Source organism: Uloborus diversus, chromosome 2 (genome assembly GCF_026930045.1).
Source record: "Uloborus diversus isolate 005 chromosome 2, Udiv.v.3.1, whole genome shotgun sequence".
Taxonomy (NCBI): Eukaryota; Metazoa; Arthropoda; class Arachnida; order Araneae; family Uloboridae; genus Uloborus; species Uloborus diversus.
In genome coordinates, this window is record NC_072732.1 from 99,798,394 (window position 1) to 99,826,069 (window position 27,676).

Consider the following 27,676-nt stretch of genomic DNA (forward strand, 5'->3'; position numbering starts at 1 on the left):
TTAAATTTGCCAAATAAAAATTAAAGTAAACTGTTTGAAAAAACTATGCTCCAAATTTCATTACTTTATCTTTATCAATTCTTGATTTATAAAAGTTTGAATGCAAAAAATCGAGAAAAATTGCATCATGGAGAAAAACGCGTTTTAAGATTTAAGTTAAAAATAATATTAATTAAATGCATGCCACAAAAATAACTATACCTTTCGCTCTAATTAAGATAGAAACAAGATTCAAACGTCATTTTTAAGGAGAGAAAAAAACGAAATTTAAATCAACTTTTAAATTTAAATTTTTTTTTAAAATTTTAATGAAAAAAAGTTGCAAAATTTGACGATTTTTGTGTCTCGAACCCCCTTAATAACTTTTTAATCTTAAGAAAAGTATTCTTACCTCTAACATATAAAACGGAAAGGAGGTTATTGTTAAATTTCAACTTTTGTTGTTGTTGCTTGTCCCACTTGGCAGACAGAAACATCATACCAAGTCCATGAAGCCGCGCAAACAAATTCCCTCCAAAACAGCAGAAGGGTCGGAGAAACTAATTTTAATCTCTTTTTTAGTCTACTTTACCATAAAAGTGAAAACAAAAATGGGGAAAAAGTTTTTACGCATGAATTTCCCTTGAACAAAATTTATCAGAATTTTTGGTTTGAATTTTGATGAAATGTTTTGAACAGTCAAAAAAAATTTACATTGGAGCCTTCAGAAAAAAATATATAACTTTTTTTATGCTGGCGGTAAAAATAATATTTTAACAACAAAAACATTTCCACGTCGGCTTTTCCACAATAATTAATGATCAAGTTACGGCAGAAAAATTAAACACATCTTGCTCTGTATTTACTGCAGAAATAAAAGCTATATTTTCATCTCTAGAATCAATAGCCCAATCTTTTCATCGAAAGTGGGTGATATTCACTGACTCAAAGAGTTCAGTGGAAGCCATCACTTATTGCAATAATAACAGCCATCCTATAGTCATCCAGTCATATCTTTTATACAAAAACCTTATGCAAAATAATTTTCGTGTTCTTTTTTGTTGGATCCCTGGTCATGTAGGCATTGCAGGCAATGAGGCAGCCGACTCAGCTGCCAGAGCTGCAAGTATCCTGGTCGATAATAGTGTCCCTTTCGATGACATCAAAAACGCCGTCGTTGTAAGCCTCAACACGTATCGGCAGGGGACTTGGAATTCAGAAATCGAAAATAAATTACATTCAATCCAGCCCTCCACTAGAGGTTTTAAATCATTAAATATCACCAGGAGAGAACAAGTCTTATTAGCTCGACTTCGCATTGGACATACCAGATTTACTCATAAATATCTTTTCTGTCATGAACCAGCTCTAACATGCATTACATGTGATGTAAATCAGACAGTGTTGCACATTTTATGCAACTGCCCAAATTTTAATCTAATTCGTTATAAATTTTTTAATAATTTTAACCCATCTTTGAAAGAGTTGCTGGGGGAGCCGCCCCATCGCAATTTGTACTCTTTCCTCCAGGAGATTGGATTCTCCTTTTTAATTTAGTGTTTGTCTCGACATTATGTGATTTCGTCCTTCCTTTGTTTTTCAAGATATTGTTTTGCCCATTTTGTCTTTATCTTCAAATTGTTTAAATGTTTTTATCGGCTGCACTTTTTAACACTAGCACTTGAAGTTTTATGCTTTCTTCTTCAAAATATGCTTTTATTTACCTTATTCTTTAATGAAAAATAAATAGCATATAATAAAACATCGTTTGGCGCAGTATAGCCCTCAAGGGCTCTTGCGCCAAAAAAATCAAACCAACCAACCAACCAAAAACATTTAGAAAATATTTTTAATATGTTCTCAGTTTCTTGTTTCAAAAATGAAATTCACTTGTAATACATTTCTGCGTAGCTCTAGCATCGACAAAGGTAATTGGTTGATTTGTTGATTCAACAATTTCAACACAAAAGAAAAAGTCGCAAATAATTATTTTTTTTATATGAAATACTTATTGAGCTATTAATCTTGCTTATTTTGCAAGATCATATTTTAATAAGATAAAGATAGATTTTAAAACTTTCTTGACTTAAGAATGACGAATGTGTGTAATGTTTTATTATTTTACTATTATTATAAAGTAAAAAAAGGAAAATTCTCATTGTTGTCATAGAAGAACTTAAAATTAGCTGCCATTGTACATTTCTCACTTTTTTTGTATCAGTTAATTAATTGATTACTGTTTAAATTAACCTGTTCAGATACAAAAATTTATGCTGGGGGAAACTTTGGTGGAATTCAGTTATGCTTTATGGTAATTCGGTTCTACAAGTTGTTTCTCTTATACTTATATAATAAGATAAAAGTGGCAATGCCGAATCAAAATTGTACTTGACACACTTTTAGTACAGTTGTCCGCCGTTTATTAAAATCATAATCATTCTCATGACATTTGATTTTATAAATCGGCTGATTTATAAACCGGCATACCCACATTCAATTTTAAAAAATGAAAGGTTTTGAAGCGAAATGCTCTGAAAACGAAATGAATTCCTTCATTTATTTTGTTTAAAGTTTTCAGAATACAGTCGACATTTTGAACATGAGGTAATTCTTTTTATTGGCACAAGGGTATTAATTAAACAACAATTCGCCAATATTTTAACAGAATTGGAGAGTAAAAACTCAATATGGTTTGAAAGTTTACAAAATGCATTGTAACTTTCAACGTTATATTTTTCTCTTTGCTCTAAAGTGCATCGTATAACATAAAGCGCTTTTTTGACATCTATTGAAAAGGGGAAATTTGGCAATGAGATTTCCTCATCTTCTGACACCGTCTCCACATCTTGGTGCTTCTTTATCAATTTTGTACGCAAGATATCAAAAAGTGATTTTATCAAACGACGATAATGTTTTTATTAAAGGATGGTTTTAACATGTTTTGATATTGCAATGATTCTGTTCTTTCAGATTTGATTTTAAAAAGCAGCTGGTTTTTTCTCCAGCGATTTTATTAGTGGCGGGTACTGTAGTAGTTTTGATGAAATATGACGCCTAAATAGTTTGGAAAAATGAATTTGACATCGTTTTTAATATCAATTAAATTTTCTTTCTACCCAAAAGATTTGCTTTGTTTCTAAGCATATGCTTTAAAGGCTAAAAACGTATATTTGGGCTAATTTACAATCTAATCCAACTTAGCTATAGAATAAGCTGATGTAGGCAAATCGATATTGTTATAGGAGAAAGTGGGCTCAAAATTTTGTTCAAGTTTTGAACAATTGTATTATCACCATTGTGTTTTCTTTTGATATTTCCAATGTACAACTATTTTTCTCAATCATCAATTTATGGATTTTCATTTTAAGATTCCACATTTCACTTAGGATCATATTGACCAATGACGACGAGGGTCTGTTTTTACTCAAACTGTTCGACATATCGTTTGTTTGTTGAGGAATTTGTTTCACAAGCAATCACGACTAGAACTAGGTGCTGTAGTCCTACTTCAACAGTTAATATTCAGATATTTCGTAATAACAAGGCAGGAAAACTATTGATTCTTCTCCCCCCCCCCCTCCGTTTTTTTTAAATGAAGGTTTCGTTAATTCTCACCTGTCCCCGAAGAGTGTTTACAGCATTTATTTGGTTTACGGACAGTTTAATCGTTCGCTAAAAAAATTTGTTAAAGATGCGCGTTGCGAACAAAATCAAAATAGCTCTCTCCATCCCTTTAAAAATAGAATTTAACTGGAATCCTCGTTATAATTAGAACCATGTAAAAATCCCGCTCCCACTCAAAGAAAAAAGAATTTTTTCAAACACACGCACACACACACACACAAACCGGGGCTTGAACTAATTTTGCACCAAATTTCGAGGCCTTAAGTGCTAAGGGGGCTCCTAGGCAGAGAAAAACGGATTCACGTAACATTTGAAAAGCCATTTTCAAACTCATGGTCTCCAAACACGTCCAGTAACATTTTGCTCTTTACCTCAGTGCTTGAATTAAGTTTAGCCTAAATTTTCGCTAAATTAAGAACATGTTCTAAATAATTGAGAAATTTAGTACAAACTTCCTCTTGTGCAGAAAAAAAGGTCTTTCGAAAGATATAAAATATTAAACGGGTGCGAGAGTTTTTTCACCTCCTTATGAGGTAATCTATGTGAAATTTTAGCTTAAAAATCGAAAACAAAACACTAGTTCGAAATTAATAATAACAATGATAAAACCCGTTCGCAACCCCTAGGTCCTTCCTAATTTTTGACCAAATTTCAAGGCTGTAAAAGCTATGGGCCCTTCTAGATATCGCGGAATCACACGCACACGAACAATATTCCGATTGAACTTTTATTTTTAATATACAGGACTGTCGAGAGCCAAGGCAGGAACCGTTATCAGCTTGGACACCGAACACCTCCCCTCACAAAATTTATAAAACTTCATCTGACGCCGAACCAGGCCCCTCCTATTGCCAGGGCCCTAGTTTCTGACTAGGAAGGCATAGCCTCTGGTAGGCCCTGTTAATATGTAGGTATTTATCACCCGCTTAATTCGCCATTAGAATTCGGAACCTACAGTGCCGGCAAAAAAATCTTTACATTTAGTTGGCAATTAAAAACTTAACATGCAAACTTCTTGTCCTGATTTTAATTGGCATGCTCCCTAGTTATTTGGTCGAATACCGAATATTTGTCCAGATTGTGGCCGAATATTTGGTATTTGGCCAATTCACAAGGGATCATGCCAAGTAAAATCACGACAAGAAAAAGTTATGTAAAATTTTAAATTGCAAACCAAATGTAAAGATTTTTTTTGCCAGCGCTGTACAAACTATGTAGAATTTATTTTTATATTTTTGTGAAAATATCTGTTATACCCATGGAGATATAAGCATTTCTTTCAAAAATGCAAATTTTATTTTAAAGTTTTCGGCTTATAGCACGCAGAGTTTTCCGTCAATCGTTACTAAACTTTCAGAATATTTGACAGAATACAAGAAAAATATAATAATAAAATTTGAAATTAAAATATTGAAAATTTGTTGAAGTATGAGCGTTTAAAGCAGTTTAGTATTCACTGCACATGTGCGAAAGATATCAATTTACAACCTTCATAATCCAAAGCCCAGATAGATTCTACACCTCGTGATAAAATTCCAGCTCGATATCTTAAAAATTCAAAAAGTTATCAGCGATCGAATAAGCCGAATTTCAATAATTCTTGGACAGGCGACGAACCGTAAGGGGTCGTTCGCAAACTGGTAACATTTGCCTGCCGTCATTTAGAGTGATTCGTGATAAAACCGATTATTTGCGAACGATCGCTCACGAGTCGTGGCCTATCAAAGAATTACTGAAATTTGGTTCATTGGATCGCTGATAACTTTTTGAATTTTAAGATATCGAGCTGGAATTTTATCACGAGGTGTAGGTTCTATCTGGGCTTTGGATTATGAAGGTTATAAATTGACTAGCAAAAATACCCGGCGTTTCCTGGATCAGTAATAATTATGAGAAACAATCGCAACTTTCCTTCGTTTTCTGCTTTAACTGAAAGATCTCAAAACATACCGCTTTGACATGATTAAAAATCGAGCTTGTTATTACACATAAAAGTAAAATGACAATAAGTATGAAGAACGAAATAGTTTTCTTTTAGAAACGAAAAAAACAACATTTGAGCAGACATAAATTTTGAGGAATTTCCAAAATATGAAATTAAACTTCACATGTTGAAAAAGATTTATCAGTTATTGTTATTATTTTTTATTGAACATTGTAGTCTAAGCTGGAGTTGGACAGTAACCATTTTTATCCGAAATTTTTCCAAAATACGAAGTAAAATTTGGCGATTGTTTGAAATTGCGCGGAAAGACAAATTAATGGAAGTTTTTGTGCTGCTTATGGATTTGCTTAATTTAGTTGGCGGATTATTTACATTTTGACAAAAGTTTTAAAAATTCTTTTAAAGGCGATATTTTGGTTACATGGTGAAAACCGAGAAACAGTATTACGTAGTCTTTAGCTTCAAAAACAACGACCGTTGAAAAAATCTGCTTTAGCTGTTGAAATCTGTCCGCAAAAAGATTTGGCGAGATTCCTGCTGGTCGCTTTGATAATGAGTTAGTGTCCAATCAACACAAATAAATAAATAAACCCATTAATTGCATCAAAGTTACATTAAAATGGAAAATAATCAGTCAAATATATTTATTATTTGCCAATCTTGTGCGAAAATGTTATTTAAGATTTAACTTGAGAAAAGAATTGAACAGTCAGACAAAAAGCAAAAATATTCAACGATACAACAATTTATTCGCAACTCCAGAGCTCGAATACGCTACCTTGCGGTTGTTAACAATAATAAAAAAAACTGTAAACCATTCCATTCCACGTGTTTTCTTTGGGATAAATTATAGGCTTCAGACATTTTATGATGTAATGTAATTTCAGAAGAATTGAAAATAAAGCTTCACACAAACACGATGAAAAATTACTGTGATTCACTAAGCATCAAAGCAAGTTATAAGTTACGGCGTGTGTTTGTTTTACCTTTTTCATCCGCCATTAGAAAGTGGCTGCAGCACCCCTATAGTTTATTGGAGTTGCGAATTGTAGCTATCGACGTGGAGGTGATATGATACACTAAATACTGTATTGAGTTGAGGAAAGCTTCGAACATGGAACTAAAATCCTTATAACTCGTTTTTTTATTCTACTTAGAAATTTCGAACAGGCGCCATCTTCAAAAGAAAAATCAGAGCTTTCGATGGACACATAATGTTAATATGTGCAAGCATTTTTTCACCCCCATATAAGAGAATTTGTATGAAAATCGTGTTTTATTACCCCCTATGGGGGTTTTGCCCCCATAACGGGACGAAAACTACCCTATGTGTTATTCTGATGCGTAAGCTATGATATTGTAAAGTTTCATTAAAATCCATTCAGTAGTTTTTGCGTGAAACAGTAACAAACATCCCATCCATACAGACAAACATTCGCATATATAATAGTAGTAAGATATCTTTCGCGCATGCTCAGTGAAAACTCAAATGCTTCAAACGTTGATATTTCATTAAATTTTCCCTATTTTAACTTCCAATTTTATTATTATGTGTCTCTTGTATGCTGTCAAATATTCTGAAAGTTTAATAACGATTGACGGAAAACTCTGCGTGCAACGAGCCGAAAACTTAAAATTTGTATTTTTGAAAGAATTGCTTATATCTCCGTAATTATAAGAGATACTTTCACAAAAATATAAAAATAATTCTACATAGTTTGTACAGGGCTGGCAAAAAAATCTTGACATTTGGTTAGCAATTAAAAATTTTACACAACTTTTTCTTGCCATGATTTTACTTGGCATGCTCCCTTTGGAATTGGTCGAATATCAAATATTCGGCCACAATCTAGGACTCGACCGATGCATCGGCGCCGATGGTTCAACAATTTAGCAATCGGCATCGGCGGCCGATGCTAACTTGCAGGAAACATCGGCCCATCGGCCTGAAAAACATTGAAAAGCCGATGGAAGTGGCCGATGTTTTCGAAAAAAAAAAAAACCTTTGCTGTTTTACTTTTTAATGCAAAGTAAAGGAAGTTATAGTTTTCATACAAAATTGTTTAAACTTCAGTATGAATTTCTATTTTAGTCACCCCTGAAAGAGTTTTTAATACTGCATTCAGGTACCAAACAAGTTAATAATTGCGTTGTTTCTTGCGGCTGGATGTACGTATGTATCTGTCATAAGTCATAACTCAAAAATGGTAAGCTGTAGAGTGTAGAAGGTTAAAATTTCGCATGTAGGATGTGCGGACGTTCCAGTGTTGCACTTTCCTTTTTGTTTTCGATCGGGTATTCTAAAAAGGCTATTTATTCATTCTTTTTTGGCTATTAATTACTTATTTCAATACTAAAACTATATAGCGTCTCAGTCTGACAATCATTTGGTGATACACTCTATGACAAAAAAAATCGACACACCAAGAAGGAGTGATCCGATTGAGACGAAAATTGGTGGATAGGAAGACAATGCACATAATAGTAAATGATTAAATTCTTAGAACAATTGAATAATTTATGTCAGAGTTACAGTAACAAGTTCAATAAGGTATTGACCCGCCTCTAGCCTAAATACAAGCTGAAGCAGGGCTTGGTAAACACCGAGAAAGCTCCCGGAGGTTGTCCTGTGGTATTTCAGGCCAAATATTCGCTCCAATTGTCGGACGAGGTTATCAACATTTCCTTGCCAGATGCAATCGTCATCCCATCATATCCCAGACATGCTCGATGGGAGAGAGATCTGACGATCTGGCAGGCCACGGAAGAGTTTGGCAAGCTTGCGGACAGTTCATAGCAACACATGCCGTATGTTATCTGTCATTTTCCTGCTGAAAACCAGTCGAGGATACTACAAAAGGAACGGCAACAAAACAGGTCTTAGAATGTCGTCGTCGCAACACTGTGCAGTAAGTGTACCTCTAATTACGACCAAAGGGGTCCAGTTATCAAAGGAAATGTCACCCCAGACCATAATGCTTTGTTGAGGGCCAGTGCGGCGTGCAAAAGTGAAACCAGGATCCCTCCTCTGCCCTGGGTGTCTTCAAACACGTCTTCGATGATCGTCATGACACAGATGGAAGCAGGATTCGTCGCTAAAAACTATACATCCCCAGTCGGCACCATTCCAACCTGATCGAGTCATGCACCACTGTAATCTAGCTCGGCAGTGTGTAGGCGTCAGTGGCAGGTGGTGTAATGGTCGGCGCGAGCTTAAATTTCGTTGTCCGTCGTCTGTAAATGGTCATGATGGACATTGGTGTTTAGGTTTAACGTCTGATGGTTCATAGAGATGAAGAAAGCTCTGTGACAGCTGATCGGACAATTACAGTCATCACGATCTGTTGTGACCCTAGGTCGAGCGCTAACATACTGACGCTGAACTCTGCCATTTTCAACCCATTCTTGCCAGCATCTTCGAATCGTCGCATCACTTCGACTCAAATGACGAGCGATTCTCCGATTTGACCAGCCGGCCTCTTTCAATCCAATGATATGACCTCTTTAAAACTCCGACAGTTGCTCGTAATGAGCACGGACCAGGCGGCGAGGCATTTTAAAGTTGTTGAAAGGTAATCTGAATCGCAATCAAACCGAAAGTTTTAAAAACTGTTGAAGAACTGCTCTTTATATACATCTGCTGGATGCGCTGGAGATCATTCTGATGATATTCATTCATTGGACACCAAATTTTATTCATTTGCACATCTGGTCGAAACAATCCTGCATACAAAATTTCAAAGCAATCGGATGATTGCTTCTTGATGCGAGATTTTTTTTTTTTTTTTTGTTATAGAGTGTATATACCCGAATTGGAGACCATGGAAACAAATATGAGATGGCGAAACCGGTTTTTGTGTCATTTTGTTAGATTCCCGTTGAACCGACGGTAGTTTTTAGAACTCTTGCGTGCCCCCCTCCCCCTTCCTATATTTCTGAAATTAAACTCTAGTTGCACATCCGAGTTGTTTAAAACTAACACCATTCATAAAAATAGAGATTTTTTTTCAAACTTAATCTTTTGTTTAGGAAGAATTTAGAGCATTAATGTAAGAAATTGATTAAATACGTTTTGAATGGTATTTGAATGGAAATTTTTTAAATATTACGCGATTATTTATTTTGCTCAAGAAATGTCATTTTGAGTATTTCTCATTCTTGTTTCATCTTTATTTCGTAATGGGCCATCTTTTTTGCATCATTTATAGCGATCGATTTTTTTCTATTATAAGTAACTATTTTCATGTATTTTTATAAAATCAATGAACGAGTTATTTTCGTTTTCATCATATTTTTAATACGTTATAGAAAAGTTAAGGATTTTCTATTAAGCAATTTTTTAAATTTCAGCAAATTATTGTTAAATTGAAAAATTTAATTTGAACTTGTTTGTAGTGCTTCATAAAAGATTTTAAACACTCAAATTGTTCAATATTACGTGTACAAACATCAGATCAAGTAGTATATGTATTCAATTATTAACTTGGAGTAAATATTGAGTTTTTTTTATTGTAGCTGCGTTTTAAGAACCTCACTCTTTTCATGGCTATTTCTTTTTTCTGAAAAAATTATGTCCCTGTTATAGCTTTTATGAAAAATGCAAATTTTTCTATTCATAAATTTTAAATAAGTATAAAATTATTCCTATTATGATTTATTATTGTAATTTATCTGTTACTTTTTTGGTTTAATTTCATGACTAACAAATGTCTATGTGCAATCTTTCCACTTTAATTGCAATTTGTTGACGGTTTCATATTTTTATTCTTAAATTTTTTTTGAATGATTAAACAACATGGATTTAAAGTTTTGTAACTATGTATAATGCACATAATCCATGCATTATTACAATATTGCTGAAATCTTAGTTATATGTTCAATTTAAAAAAAAAAACAAATCAGTTGGTTATGAAACAGTGTCTTTGTTTTTCTTCCCTTTTTTTTTTTTTTTGGTTGTTGTTCTTTCTCTATCATCTTACAACGGTCAAACAAAAGAAGCATAACTACATCCTATATAGATTGTACGTAGTACGATCCAAAATTTCGGGGACAAGCTGTATAAAACTTTACGCAAAATAGTTCACATTACCGAAGCACATCCACCTTCAAAATGTCATCTTGAGGGACTATGTACTTCTGCCAGTGTTCATATAGCTTTGGGAAACACCAGTGGAAGCCATTTTTGCAACCTACTATGATGCACCTTTATCTTCTCTTGACGGAAGAAAGCGTCAGGTAAGAGTCACACGGAGCTAAGTTGGACGAAATGTTTTGTTATTTATTTGTCATATTAGAGCATTGATCAATCAAACCGTGCATCCTCAACCAGAGGCGTAGGAACTTGGTGGAAGTAGGGGGAGCTGGGACATATTATGCCGCAACCAGAAAATAATTTGGGGGGGGGCACTTAAATTTTTCCCCCATAAGAAATTAGCTTCTCGAAGAGCTTCTCTCTCTTTCTCTTTCCTTGCAAAATTTTCAATTATATTTAATAAATACATTGAATATGGAGAGAATTGAGGTGATAAAACTCTAGTTTTGAAAGGGGGTCGGTCAGTACTCGAAGATGAGCACGTAGAAAAAGAGGGGTTCCGGGGGACCCTCCCCCGGGAAAATTTCAAAATTCTTGTTCTAAAAACGAGTTTTTAAGCGATTTTTGGAATGTTAAGGGGAGAAAAGGTTCGAATAAACTTCCCTGAAAAATTTTCGAAATTAATGTCCTTAAAACGGATTATATACGATATTTGTTGACGTTAGTGAAACTAATATGACTTGAGTGATTGTCCTCGATCGAATTTTCAAATCGATTTATATCTCCCTCCCAATATTTCAAATTTGAAGTTCCAAAATCGCAATTGTAGGCAATCTTTAATGATGTCAGGGGAAAAGGCTGTACTAGAGTTCTACTCTGACAATTTTTCAAAATTTTCCTAGACTGCGCGTTCTTCATTGGTGTTATCAGAAAAGGTTCAAAGGTTCCTTCTACTTATTTTTTTCGAAATTGTAATCTCTAAAAAACGCTACTGCGGATGATATTTGTCAGCGTTAGGGACAGGTCCCGACTAACAAAACTTGAGGCCCTAGGCCTACAATAATTTCAGGGCTCCCTGAAGACTATATTATTCCTGTCGGAATGCATTTTCGGGGGCCCCCAGAACTATGTAAATTATTTATCATATGCATTCACGAACCCCCTTCGCTACTAGCAGAATTAATAAAAATTCTCCTTTAAGGAAGTTCTTTTCTAAATAGTCATTATTTTTTTATTATTACTTTTAAAAATACATGGATTTTTTTTTCGTATAGTTGAATTTGCTATGCATAATTCATTCAGTAATTTGGGACCCCTTAGGAAGATGGGGCACCAGGCCCAGGCCTAATTGGCCTGTGAGGTAATCAAGCCCTGGTTAGGGACCGAGAATTTTTTGAAATTGAATTCCCAAAAAGGGAATATTATTTAAATTCCCATGTTGTTGGAGAACAAGGTATTCAGGGACTCTCTTTCGGAAATTTTCAGGAAACCGAGCACTGAAAACAAAATTTGAGGCGCTCAGTAATAATTTTGAAGGAAAGGGAGGACTTCGGCAGCGTAGCATTAGAAGACTCTCTTATTTTCTGAGAACTAGAAAAAGGGAAAAGGATGAAACAGGAGGGTGGAGAAACAGAACGTTGGAAATGTATTAAAATAAAGTGTTCGTTATATAATTTATTGTTCAGATAAATTTTAGTAAAAGTCTTTGGGAGAAACTATATAAAATATTGTAGGAGTTTTTTAATAAATGAAAAATAATAAATGAAAAGTTACAATTTTGGCATGAAAATATATCTGTAAGTGACAAAAAAATCGTAATATTAGGAAAGAAAAAAACATGAATAACTCTAACTTCGTAAAGTATTATGTTCAAAATTTTTCATTTCAATAAACTCGCACCTTTTAAAACTAATTTTTACATAGTAACTGTTTTTATAATCATTGAAAGATTTTAAGAATATCATAATAGTGAAGATTTCACCGATTTTGATTTATGTGAATTTTTTTTCCTGTAGTGTAAGTACCTTTAGTATTTTTTGAATGATATTTATGTTTGCAGTTTTATACCTTCATTAAAAAAATCTATCCCTTTCGGCTTAAAATGAAACAAAGTAATGGGCACAATTTTTTTTTTTTTTTTTTTTTTAATTTTTTACCGTGGGATAGTTCTAAAAATTGCGCTTTTTATCACAGCAATGATTTGCGCCCCCAAAAGTAATTTCTGAGTACGCCACTAATTTATGTTCTTTCTTTTGGTAATATTTCCCTTCAAAAAATAAATAAATAATTTGTTTGAATAATATCTGTTTCGGGCACTACGGGTTCTCTATCTGGCAACAGATTACTTTCGGTTTCAATAGATCATCGAACAATGACATTTTTGCGATCTGATGGTACCTTTTGATCGAAACATAGAATTTAAACCCGAAATATATGTACGTTCATGATTCCTTGAAAATTAGTTTAGGACTGTTTCTTGTTTTGTAACTACATAATTAGACTTTTGGGAAATCTCTAAAGAATTTTCTTTGTTCAGGGCTTAATTTTTTATGATGGAGCGAAAAATGATAAAAGAGAGAAATAAACGACGGATTAAATAATAAATAAATAAATAAATTTGTTTGTAAATGGGGCTGCCCCCTACCCGCGTTCATTTATTTTTTTCAATTTTTTTTTTTTTAATTTTTTTTTTTTTTTTAATGTAGGTAATTGCAATAAATAAAGAACACGACCACTTGGTCTTTTAGTTTAACTTTTACGTTAAATTTTGCAAGTTAATTTTAATCAACCAGTTTTAAAGGACTCCGCTGGAAATTCTTTACATTGTGCCTAAGGAATCAGATATCTTAAAATGAGATAAGTTTCTGGAAAGTTGAAATTATTTGATTTGAACAAGTTGCTTACAGAAATTCTTAGAAAAGAAAGATCATATTTTGAAACCGCGTTTGAGGTAAACAATGTACGACAGAAAGCTGCAGTGCGAGAATTTTTCCGGGGGAGCTGAGCCGGTTTGAAATATTCCAGGGGGAGCTCAAGCTCCCCCAGCTCCCCCGGTTCCGACGCCTATATCCTCAACATGAAAGTCGCCTTCTTCCCCTCGATGAAGTTAAAGCAGCAGCGCAAGAGACCGTACAGGAGGTTGCGGAAAATGGCTGCCAGGAGTGCATCTAAAAGCTATACGAACGTTGGCAGAAGTGCATAGTCGTTCAAGGTGATTATTTTGTAGATAGATGTGCTTCGGTATATGAACTATTTAGGGTAATGTTTTATACTGCTTATCCACGAACTTTTAGATCATACTACGAACGTTTGAGTTTTCAACTTACTATTTCACAACGTTTCTGAGTGACGCAAGTTTACGCATATGAAGACATCACAAGAGAATTTGCGATAATTAACTGAGGAGATGTTCAAAATGGATATTTGGATCATCTATATGTTCTTTGGTACATATGCGTGTACAGATGTGCCGAAAAAACTTGTGAAGTTTAAATTGGGTGATCGTAAAATAGAAGTTAGGTTAATTTTTTTTTTTTTTTTTTTGATTACAAGTCCTTATTCACAGAAAGGAAGTAAAGTGAAATGAATAAATGATCCTTTAAATCCCTGACAATCTTATCAATTTATTTCCATTAGATTTTTTTTTTTTTTTTTTTTTTTGCCATCGGCCAACGGCATCGGCCATTTGGAGGAAAACAATCGGCAATCGGCCATCGGCCATCTTTGAACAATCGGCCAACAATCGGCATCGGCCCATCGGCCAAAAAATGCCATCGGTCGAGCCCTACCACAATTTAAACGAATATCCGGTATTCGACGAAATAACTAGGGATCATGCCAAGCAAAATCATAAAAAGAAATTTGCATGTAAAGTTTTAAATTGCCAACCAAATGTAAAGATTTTTTTTGCCGGCACTGTAGTATTGGCTTACGAGTGAAAAAATCAGATCTTTATCCAGCTTTCTTCCTTCGTGACAGAAATCTTCCCTCACAGAAATGACAATACGCAGTTAATGCAATTTTATTCTGATTTTAGCCTATTAGTGGAACCTAACTAAAAATGTAAATGATTCTCTTTCAAGTAAAAAAAAAAAAAAAAACACCAAAACAAAAGGCGAAAAAAGATATGTTAAGACATTAATGAAAAAACTTCGTTCTTACTTTACGATTATTTTTGCTTAACGCTCCAAACTAAAAATGTCGATAGATTTTCAAAAGACTGTTACAATAGCCAATATTCGACTCGACAGTTTGAAAATTCCATTTCGATTAATATTTTTGACGAAATTATGACAAAATAACTTAGTTATGCTCACTGTCTGAACCTCTTATGCCTTTTCGTCGAAGAAATCCAATTACGACATCGCTTGAAAACACGTGAAGAATTTTATATTATTTCATTACTTTTATCGATCTGACGCAATAGGAACCTAAAAACTAATCCGTTAATTGACTTTCGTCATTTATAATATTTCTCTACCACAAGTTGTAAGATTAAAAAAGAAATTTTACGTCTCGCCTATTGCCTGTGGTATTCAATTAGATTTTTAAAAAAGATATAGACAAACGGCAACACGGTCTAGCTTTCAGATACACGGGATGATCTGAAAGTCGGTGGACTTTTCAAAGCTTCATAAATCTTAAATTACACTTACGATGCAACGATGGGATTTTCGCAGGAATGCTCTTTAACAGGGGGTTTTTGCTATCTATGTGTGATAAATATTCATTAATCATTAGTAAAGCAGTTTAAAAATGAAGAATCCACAAGAATGATCCCCAAAGTCTCCAGATCTTACACCTTGAGACTTCTGGTTGTGAGGTAATTTGAAGTCACCTGTGTATTGAGATAAGCCTAATTCTTTGATCCAGTTGAAAGAAGATACACTCTACCATTTGTCAGTTATGCCCTCTGAAATGCTTTTCAACTCTATGCAAGGTGTTTTCCATCATCTTAAGAAAGACGGTAATTCTCGATGATGAAAACACATTGAAATGCTGTGATATTGAAACACTTTTATCGATCAAAATGAGTTGCCTTACAGTATTATTCCTTTAATTAAACTATAGTACCACCTTTTGGTCAAAAATGTAACTGATATAAAAAAAAGAAAGAAAGAAAAAGTTCGTTACAACCCCCCCCCCCCCCATATGTTTCACAGCATTCCCGTGCAAACCACGTCGTTTTATTGTAAATAGTTCAATAATTATAAGGTTTTAAAAAGTCCTCCGGCTTTTGGATCCCTCTGTATTTTGATTCCAAAGATTGAGCAAGTAAGAATTTATTAAGATTTTCGTTTTGTCAACATGCCTAGAAACTTTCATCATGCAAATGTTTGATTCAGTAGAGCTTTAAAAGGTAATTTGGTAATAAAGAGCCATTCATTAATTACGTAAGGATGATTTTTGCAAATTCCCCCGCCCCCCCCCCCCCATGTAAGGGTACGTAAGATTTTTCAAATCCCTTCCCCCTATTCTTACGTAAGTTCCTATTTCGTTTTTCAACATAATAAAATAACGAATCTTACATTACTCGAATCGTTATTAAATTCACTATTATTAAATTAAACCCTTTAGTGTAAAAAAATATTTACTAAAAAGTTGAAATCTGTATTGAATGTTTTTTCGACTTTTTTTTTTTTTTTTGTACGTGATGCGATACTAATTAAAAATAAAACATTCCGTACATAGTGCGATTCTTTGTTGTATTTTGCACCATTCATTCTTTGTAAAACTATTAGAAAAAAATTCATCCTAATACGGATTTTACGTTCCAGACGCAAATGGAATAGGATCCCTGTCAAACCACTTGACCGCGGCGCGATGTTTAATGTAAAATATCGACTTGGAAAGTATTACGTAAGAATGGGTTTGACCTCCTCCCCCTCCAAAACAAGGGTATGTAGAGATTTTTTCAACCGTCCTCTTCCTCGGGACTCTTACGTAATTAATGAATGGCCCCTAATATAATGAAATTTAAGGTTTTCTCAATAGCAAAGCATTCTAAAATTTCATGGTGCGTATATGGGGAAAGACGGAGGTGGAAATCTTGGAGGGGAAAGATGTGTCTAGCTAATTTTGATTCAAAATTTTTGAACAAAAAACTGATAACCGCTTTATTTTTAAAGTCGTTTAAAAAACACTGTGCTTAAAACATTTTAATTTCACAACTACTTTTAAGGTCCCAAGTTTCTTCACCAGGCGGTACATCTCAGGGCAAAGTAAAGCCCCCTCCCCCCCCCCTTTTTTTTTCAATTTCCATAATAGATGCACAAGATATTGAGAGAAAAAAAATTTTTAGTAATGTACGCAAAGGTTAAAAAAAGATACCAAGTTAAGTTTTGACAATCAATAATTGATCAATATCAAAAAATTAGAAAAGTGTCCTAAGGTGCGCCACTTTTCCCTATCATTGAAATGTGGAAAAAAAAGCAAAAAAGAAAGGAAGTTCTACGTGCGATAGTTCTAAAAACTTTCTCGAGATATGAACAGATATGAAGGGAGGGAAAAAAAAACTTTTTCCATACTGGAGATCCAACCAAAGTTATTCCGTTGATTCTCCATCTGTCAGAGCCAACAAGTTGTGTTCTCGGATCATTATGAGTGGCAACGAAATAACGAACATCCCAGCGTTCATCGCGATTGGGGAACGCAGCTGTGTATGGGCCTTAATTAAATTGAGAGCTGTAAAAATGTGACCGCAATCTTCAACCGTAACCCTGGAAACGCTGGGAATGAAAGAAAAATTGCTCTTCGAATGCTGTTGTGGCAAGAAGAGCCGAGGTTCGAAATGAGATTTCGCGCGACGGGGATTGCTTATACTTTTTACTAATGCAGAAATGAGACAGAGAAATAAGTTCCCCTGAAAAGGACGCTACAGTAAGCCGAAAATGATAGAAATTATGAGATCGAAAAGACCTTTTTTCTCTGCATTTGCCTGTGGTGTTCCGCTCATAAATATCTCGGAAGCAGTGAACTGAGCATACTGAATGGTTTCTGACGTACAGAATTTTTATATTCAACTTATTTACTGCCATGCAATCAATATGGAGCGTAATGCATTTGTCAACAAAAAATTGTGGAAAGGGGCATTTCATGGGAATGACTCTAGACCAGTGGTGCCCAAAACCTGTGGTCCGTGTAGTCGATCCACGTGGCCCGTTGTTATGTTTAATGTTGCCATTCGAAAAACATATTCTGGATCCTTCCAAAAATATTGAATTTGGGCCATTCCACGGAAAACGGTTATTTTGTCCTGCATGTGATGCCTCATATATTTCATTAAAAATTTCACTTCAAAACATTAGTGAACAAATTTTTCTGCATAACAACTTACAAACTTATGTGTGATATCTTAAGAAAAAAAAATTCGTCATTACTCTTTTAAATTATTTCTTTTTAATGAAATAAATGAACCGCCACGTGCGGGACAAAGGTTTGATCTTTTCGTGAAATAGCCCACTTGTCTTTATTCGATATTACGAACGATTATTGAAAATTCTAAACCAAATTCTAGTTAGTTTTTTTTTCTGAAAAACAGATGGAAACTTTGTATTTGTAGAATAAACATGTAGTAATGATACGAACAATTCTTGGTTTGTAATTTTCTCTCTTTTTCCGCATTTTCCTATGTTTTTTCCATTAAAAAAAATAAATAAATATATTTTAATGTTATGTGTGTTCTGGCCAGTGAAATTCATTTTAGTAGAAGGTGCGGCCCTTGGTAAAAAAAAAAAAAAGTTAGGCGCCAATGCTCTGTAGCAAGCGATAAGTTTATTTTCTTTTTAACCCAAGATAAAATTTGTTCGATGCTTCAAAGTCAAATAAAACGGAATATTTTAATGTTCAAGGAATTAAAATCTGCAAAGCACTCCTGTGACAGAAGTAGTTATTATTAATATTATTATTTTATTTTTTAAATTTATTTATCGAAAGTTTTTAGGTATTTATGTGGTTTTTCTCTCTTATACAAAAATAAACAAAACATTTCGCACTCAGTAACTCTCAGAAAGCATAGTCTTGGACGCAAATGCACAAAATTGTATGTTTAAATTCGTCCCAAAAAAAAGAGAAGGATCTAAAATTAAAACCTTGAAACCCAGTTCTCTTTTTCCTCAACTGACCCTATTTAACTTCATTTTGGATTATTTGTTATCCGAAAATAACTATGGAAAACACAGGAATTCTATTGCTTGCTACAAAAAATGGACATGTAGTGTAGACCGACCAGTGGGTGAACACCTCATAATGTTTTTTTTTTTAAGAAATAGGGTTTTAAAACCCTTATCTTACAAGAATTGGCCGTAGAAGCTTCCTTCTCTTCATTTCTGGAAAGAAAACGACCAGTAAATTCTGTGTTTGTCCACTGGTTGAGGTGTTCATTCATTCAGTCAGAGCACTTTTTTTCATTTCAACTTACAAAAAATAAAATAATAGTAATAACAAAAACCCAATGCAGAAATGTAAAAGTGCTCTGAAATTTTAAACTATTCATACATAAATCTTCTATAGCGCTTTTACTGTTATTTGCCAATACGCTACAACTTTTAACGATGCTATGAATTTTTGAAATTGAAATTGCGCTTAAGTTTCCATACACTGATCAGTCTACCGTCCACCCCGTTGAGAAGAGATAAAATGGAGGGAGTGAAGACTTTCATTTTGAAAACAAAGATCCCAAATCACGTGACAGATTTTTAAGCAAAGCATTGGAACAAATCAGGTTTCTTTCGCTAGTTTCACGCAAAGCGTGTCAGCCATTCGTCGTTCTTGAATCACATGACTTGGCCTCAGGTTTTGCCAAGCCATTTACTACTTCCTGCTCCAAAGTCTACCCTACATTCATTTCTGAAATCAAGCTACCTATTCTGAGAGAGCAATTCATTTTGCAATTTAAGCCCGGATATTAATTCAACTAATAACCAGAGTTTAGTTGAGTAGTAACTGCTTGGGTTTGCTTCAAACGGAGATTATTTGATACATGACAGGGCTTTAATGAATCTCCGGCTTGCTGTCATAAAAGTTCATAAATCCCGTAAGATAGTCATTTAGCGAAATGGCACTCTGTGCAATAAAGAACACTAAATGATGTTTAATAAATATTTCCCCCGTCGCGTTCATTAAACGCCGAACGAATGAATCTGACGCTGTGCAAACTATTTAATGAACACGTTCCCTGAAAAGCCAAATAATCTCCTACTCATAATTTTCGAGAACTTTTGCTGACAGATGAATTAATCAGATGTATAATCCGGTAGAACGAAGCTCTTTCTTCTCTCGCCGGAGGATTTAATTAAGAAGTTTTCGCCAGCGACGGATTTCCGAATCGCGTTTTGTGTGCGATTCAAAATGAACGCTTTGCAAATTAAGGAATCATTCCCTGGGTAAGTTCAGCAAGAGGCATGTTTGTGCATTTTTCCGGGCAGCGTTACAACGTTTATAGGAAAAAAAGTTTTCTGCAATCTCACTAACCCAGAAAAATACTTAGGCCAGTTAATGTAAGAAATACATTAACTAGCCTAACACCAGTCTTGGAACACCAGTCTTAAAAAAATAAGAGGGTTAAATGTAACTTTCGTCCTTACTGCGAAAGTTACAAATTTTGTCGTCCAAATACATGATAATCTCCTGGAAATCATTTAACAGGAGACGAACGTAAAATCACAGATAATTAAAACCATAAAATCTGCAGAAATTAAAAAAAAAAAAAAAAAGAAAAAAGAAAGCTTTTGCAAAAAGACAGAAGGGAAAAAAAAAACACGACTTCCCAAATTGTCCAAAAGAAATCGCTTTGAGGCTCTGTAACACGTCAGAAGTAAAATACCCAAGATTCTCTAAATTGTCCGAATACACACACGTAAGTTACAAGGATCTGCCCTTTATCTGGAGCCCAGGCGGAATAAGGCTGTGAGAAACAGGAATTTCACCATTATAGGTGATCATCCACTTGGAGAAATCACAGCAGAGGTGGAAACGATTAAGCTGAGATTATCTTCACACAGGTAGCTGAAAGTATTTAGCTACCAGTATCATCACATGAGTACAAGACTGCTGCTCACTTCTTTATTAACTCATCAAAACTTACATTTTGCTTTTTACAACACCTTAATAGTATTTCTTTTAAGTTTCACGGTCGAATATTTGCAAGTGTTGTCAATATTTTTCGGTTCAGCCTTTCTCATTCAAAGAATAAATAAATTAATAATAATCTTCATATATATAATAGCCAATGATCGAGTAACGCTGACGTCATCAACAATGAAACTCGCGCCACGGCATGATAATTTCATAATATGTTTTGGTAATGTCTAACATGCAGGGAAAAGCTTTATTGAGACAAGGCTGAACTGGATCCGGTAACTTAACTGATTTACTAGTAAGACTGTGTCATTTCAGGGGAATGAACAAGCGAAAAAGTGGTCAACAATGAACGCTATCTACCGGATTTCAGGGTTAATCCACTGGAATGAGGGTTAAAATTTCAACCATTAAAATATCACCGAATAGACAATGGCTTTGTTCAAATGTAGAAGCAATTTTCACCCGTCATACCTTGACGAGCGATTTTCTAGTAATAATAGTAATAATAATAATAACAATAAAATTATCACAATAAAAATTAGTTACTTTTTGTAATGTGAGAGCTTATATCAGTTCTTTACCTGTCAAATTCTAAGTATTTAATGCAAAAATGTGTAGTAAAATTATTTAAGCAATCAAAACTATGAAAGAAGCTAAAGCAATTGAAATAAAATAAAAAACCAGGAAGAAAAGCCTCTGTTAGTAAACCTGCCCCCAAGAATTTAATTTTTTTTCTTCTCTCTTAAATTACACCAAAACAACTAATTCGCACTCAAAACAGAGCTGGAATCGAAACTTCATCTTCTCCAAGGTACTGATAAAATATTCCACGTGAATACACACAATGCAGATACTATGGACAAATATTTACTTTTATGTGAATGCACGTAAGCTGCAGTCGGTTATGGGAAGCGGTGTATGAACAGCCTCGTATTTCGCCAATTTTGAACCCTAACTATGTTCGAGAGAGTTTTTTGGTTGCGTAAAAGATTCCAATTCAAATCTCGAATAAAGATTAAAGATGAATCATTGTAACTATAACTTATTTTACCACTTGCATCGTTCTGCCACTAGAGTAATTCAATATAGAATTATCGGATAAGAATTTAAACAGCCAATCATGATTTTCCAGAATTAATCGCCTTTTTTAGATTTAGCGTGTTCGTTTCTGTGACGGAGGATTTGTTTTCACCATTTTCACGCCTTTTCAAAATTTTTTTTTAATTTCATTCAAATTCTGTAAGTCAATTTTCGTATCATTTTTACTAACTAGAAAATCGCCCGTTAAGGTATGACGGGGGAAAATTGCTTCTACATTTGAACGAAGCCATTGCTAGTTTAGTAATATTTTGATAGTTGAAATTGTAACCCTAACTCCAGTGAATTAACCCTCCAGTAGGTAGCGTTCATTGTTGATCATTCTTTCGTTGCTTCATTCCTCTGAAATGACAGTCTTACCAGTAAAACAGTTAAGCTACCGAAACGAGTTCAGTCCTTGTCACAATAAAGCCTTTCCTTGAATGTTAAACATTACCAAAACATATGATCAAATTATCATGCCGTGGCGCGAGTTTTATCGTTGAAATCGTCGTTACTCGATCATCGACAATTATATATATGTGAGGATAAGAATAGAAAATTACCCGACTCATAATGGTATGAAAAGAGTAAATTGCTTCTTTATTAGAAAAATGTCCCATAAATTTTTACGTGTTAAATTATATGTGTATGAGAAAGAAATGTTTAACATTGATTAGGAACAAATTTTATTCACCATATATGTCACGACAGAATATACTTTATTTTCGTTTAAGTTGATTTTATACAAAACGCTTAGCAGAATAAAACATGCGTCTTGTTTTGCAATAATGACTTTAGCTGAAAACGGGCCCTCAATTTATCTTTATTCGATGTCTGAGCAGCAAAAAACAGTTTCTTTCATTTTCCCAACAGTTATTTTTTAACTAATTTTTTAAAATGTCCGATTTTGAAAACAAGGCGTGGTCTTTATGACGTCACAAATGACGTCAAAATGCAATTTGGCGCATCTTTCTATCGCGTTTCCACGTTGTGATAATCAACAAGCGAATTAAAATTGCGCTCTACGCTTGCTTTCAACCATATCGTTGCCAATACACGTGAGTAAAGATGCGAATTAAATATTTTGTTCTGTGAATGGCAACATTGAATGGCATTTCATCATTTGTGATGTCACACGACAGAAATGTAAACAATGAAAGCGCAACGATTTAAGAATATTTTTTAAATATTAAACTTAAATAAATTATTTTAAAAATGGTCAGATCCTATGTTTTTAAGCATGCTATTTCAGAAAAAAAATACTTTTAAAATTTTGGAAACGACCTCATTGTAATCCCTTGTCAAAACCCATGCACCTCATTTCTTTACCTGTATAAATACTATTTCTGTGCCTTAGAAAGTTTCAAGGAATACTAAATGCTTAATGATAAGAAGGAACCGGACCTTCGTCCGTGGCCGTTCAAGTTAGGTCACAAAGAAGTCGCTTTTAAACATATCTATCTCTAAATTTCTTGTAAAATTCTCAATTTAAAAAAAAAAAAAAAAAAAAATCTGTAAAACTTTTTTCCATACTGGCACAGTCTCAATGAACGGAAAACAATTATCTACTGTCCTTATAACTCTGGCCGCCACTATATTAGACTATGCGAATTACTATTGCTCGACTTTTGCGCATACCAAAGCGTTGCACAAGTTTTCCCTACCATGAGCACACGGCACCATTCTTGGACCATCTTTTGAAGTTGAAATTACTACCTTGGTCTGAATGACTTGCCGACCAATTGCTTCGCCTGAGGCTCTTTTGTATTTTAATTCTGATGTCAAAAAAATCTGTAAAAACTGTTTCGCTGCCAGCGCAGTATCAATGCAGGGAAAACAACTGAAACACTATGAATTGTCCTTCTTCGTTTAAAGTATTTTTTTTTCTAAAGTATGTTTTAATAAATTGCGGGTTTTCTATGAAATGATCCATGATCTCATTTTATTTTAAACTAGTGGTACCCGCACAGCTTTGCCCGTAATAGAAAAATTAAAAGGTCTTTTGGTTCGCCTGTACATTTACAAATAATGTATGGTGAATTTTCTCGCCAATCGGCTTGTGCCCATGTTATGGTTCCACGTTATGATAATTTCGTATTTTATTCGTCCATCGTATGATATTTTTGTTCTTAAAATTGAAATAGAAAAAGAACCACATCGAATTTTCGAAAAATCGCTTCGAGGTGCACACCCCCATGCAACAAACTAACTTTGTGCCAAATTTCATGAAAATCGGCCGAACGGTCTAGGCGCTAGGCGCGACACAGAGATCCAGACATCCTCCGGACAGGGAGACTTTCAGCTTTATTATTAGTAAAGAAAAGACAATGCGCATTTTGTTTTAAGTAATACTTTAAGCAAACTCGTTTGAGACAGCAATATAGTAGTAGTCAAACGTGTGTGCCAAATTTAAACTAAGGCTCAAATTTGATGATATCATTTTAATTCTTCTATGTTTATTGGTTTCTATTTCAGCTCCAGCCTAGATCTATCATCAATGAATCCCCAACATTCATGAATGACAGAACCAGGCATTCATGAAGTCTATACAGCATCTATATTCCCTATGATATATTATATCTGCAATCGCAGAATGTTTTTCAGTAGATTTAAAAAATCCTAAAAATATTCTACAAGGTAAACCAGCATTAGATTAGTCACATTACCCATTATCATGACCAAGGAATGCCTGAAAATTATACTGTGTACAACAGACAGAGTCTGTCCTTTCATTAATCCAGACCCTATTAAACCGGACTTCACAAGATCCGGGCAGTCATTTAGATGCACATGCTACATAAATAAAAGGTGAGTTAATGCAATATGTATTTTTGAATAGGCCGTTTTTTTTCTCGGCAATTTTCTTTAATGCAGTTTATATTTCATTCTCTTGAATTTAAAATACAATATCTACTGTGTACAGTAGTTTCTAGTTTGTTTTTGCACCTTTATAAATAGTAAAGGTTATTTTGACTTCAATTTACCTACCCAATTATTAACTGTAAATTTACTTTGAAATGAAGGGAAGTTAGCTTACTTTTTTTAATGGAAAGAGGCACTGCCTGCGTGCAGCGTAGAGTTAAATTCAGCCGTGCTCGGAGCTGCGTGTAATTACTAACATTTCACTCGTATTATTTTTTTAATGAAAATGACACCCTTACAGTGCCATTTTGATAGGCCCACTAATCAATTAATATGAATTGCAATTAACACCACAAAAAAGGACAAGGACCGTGCTTTTTTTGTGATGATGACGGGTGGCCAACCTTTTGGGGAAGAGTGCCACTATCAATTTTTCCAACATACTGTACTAGTTTTTAAGCTTGTTTTCGTTTTATTTTTAATTTCAAAAAGTCTTCACTTGTCAGCTACTGCTCCGACGTGCCACATTATGGCACACGTGCCGCAAGTTGGCCATATAAATACACCCAACGTACAAGATACAATATGTACGTTGCTTAAATGTGAATAATGCTACTATTTTACAGCACAGGCCTCTAAAATTTAGTAAGGGGAGGGCCTTGCTAAGAAGCTCACTCCATGGTTCGTTTTTAACTTTAAATGAAATCGTTAATTTGAAGCCGTTGAAATGTGTATCACAAATTTTGGGCGGAATTGTTTAAAAAAGGGCTCGCCTTTTTATGCAACAAAAAAAAAAGTTATTTTTTTCTTGGTTAGTGTTTGAACCAAAAAATAACAAAAAAATTTTTTCTAAATAATAATAATAATAATAACAATAAGAATTCCTCGATCAAAATTATGGTTTTTTTTTTTTTGGTCAACTGGAAATTGTTACAACGAATATTAAATCCATGTCCGATTGTAAAATAACGAGAGGAGTTTATTATCATACAACCTCACTTCGAAACAATGTTTCCGACGAAGAAACACCGAGCTGTTTCACAAAGTCCTGATAGAAATCAATAGTAAAAATCTTCCACGAAATAGTGACTACAATTCGCTCTCGCGTACAGCAATAAAAACGACAACTGTTGACTCCAACGCAACATATGGCATCTCACAGGTGTGCAGACGAACGGTACCAAAACAATATCACTTACCGCTTCCGTATTTCTCGTCTGAAGGCATTTTTTAAAATGAAGAGGTGAGAAAAATTTGGAAAATATAGATGACTGTGATTTCAACCTCTATGTTTAGCCAAGAGTGAATAAATCAGCTTTCATCTAACGGAAAAGGAAGGAAAACAGAACTGCCGCGTTCGCACTCACTCCGACATATTGCTCACCGTTTACGGGTTCTTTTCCACATCATTTTCGCCTTGAGAAAAGGCGAGTTACACAGCGCCATCTGTTGGTCAATTTAGCATCGGCTCTCTCTCTCTCTCTCTCTTGCAGGAAAAATATTCATTCTCTTGAATACGTAATGTGCACAGTGCACTAAGGATGCATCATGCATGGATGAGAAAATTGGCCGATTACCGCGATCAACGATTCCCGATTGATCGCCCTTAGATAATTGGCCGAAGTCGACTGCTATGAAAATGATTATACATGATTTTGAAATGGAATCATCGGTACTAATCATTGTTTTGCCTTCTCGCATTTAGGATACTTGTTAATGAAAGACAAAACCTAGAATTTTTTCCTAATGAAAAGCAACTTAAAATCAAAAACAAAACAGGATGCCCATATTTAGGACTCGACCGATGCATCGGCCTGGCCGATGCATCGGCGCCGATGGTTCAATAATTTAGCCATCGGCATCGGCAGCCGATGCTAACTTGGAGGAAACATCGGCCCATCGGCCTAAAAAAACATCGAAAAGCCGATGGAATTGGCCGATGTTTTCGAAAAAAAAAAGGACCTTCGCTGTTTTACTTTTTAATACAAAGTAAAGGAGTTATTGCTTTCATATAAAATTTTTTACTTGAATTTCAGTATGAATTTTTATTTCAGTCATCCCTGAAAGAATTTTTAATACTGCATTCAGGTAAAATTATTGCGTTGTTTTTTGCGGCTGGATGTGCGTATGTACCTCTCATAAGTCATAACTCAAAAATGGTAACCCGTAGAAGGTTAAAATTTCGTATGTGGGATCTGCGTACGTTCCAGTTGTGCAATTCCCTTTTTGTTTTCAATCGGGTGTTCTAAAAGGCCTATTTACTCATTTTTTGTGGCTATCAGTTACTTATTTCAATGCAAAACTTTATTGCGTCTGAGACTGATCATTTGGGGATACATTGCCGGATTGGAGACCTACTTGGAAACAAATATGAGATGGCGAAACCCATTTTTGTGATTTTGTTAGATTCCCGTTGAACCGACGGTAATTTTTAATTTTTCGATAATTGTAATGTGAATCACAGTAATGCAATCTTTCTGTATCGCTTCAGCGCAGTTAAAAGTTGGGGGCCCGTTGAAATACATTTTGGGACCTTCTTTCTCTATCACGGAACTTGTAAAACATTTATCATAAGGTAGAATCCATGTCAATTCAACAAGGAGCGTAACTTGATGGTCTCGGATTTTTTTTTTTTTTTTTTTTTTGAGTTTAACTTATGTCAAAATTCCTAAAAAATTAAGAAATATGTTTTTTTTTTTTTTTTTGCCCAAAACATTCCTGGGCCGAGATACTACAGGCCGCCAAAGATGGCTGCCCTGTCATGATTTCTCACTTGGGATTTTCGTAAAAGGCTTTAAAGTACATTATCTCACTAAAGGTAGAACATATTTTGTTGCGGTTTGTTTTTTTTTTTTAAATATTTTTTTGTTTAAGAAAATATAAAAAAAATTTGAAAAAAAATTTTTTCCACATTCTTTTGAAAAAAAAAGTTTAAAATATTTTTTTTTTTTTTGACTTATCTCGAAAACGCCAATTTCAAAAAATGTCATTTTTTTTTTTTCCATTTATTAGTACCATTGAGCATTACGTTCCCTGAAAAGGAGAGCTTCTACCTTTTCGTGTAGCAGATTTTA

The 27,676-nt window shown here is 34.3% G+C and overlaps 1 protein-coding gene across 1 annotated transcript in view; it reads right to left on the bottom strand.

The window, feature by feature from the left end:
* Window positions 1-25,997, bottom strand: part of LOC129235304 (double C2-like domain-containing protein beta) — a 172,085-nt gene extending 146,088 nt beyond the window's left edge. The window contains exon 1 of the mRNA XM_054869033.1: window positions 25,802-25,997. The gene's annotated coding sequence lies outside the window, so the exon portion shown is untranslated. The remainder of the gene's footprint in view (window positions 1-25,801) is intronic.
* Between the last annotated feature and the right edge of the window lie 1,679 nt (window positions 25,998-27,676).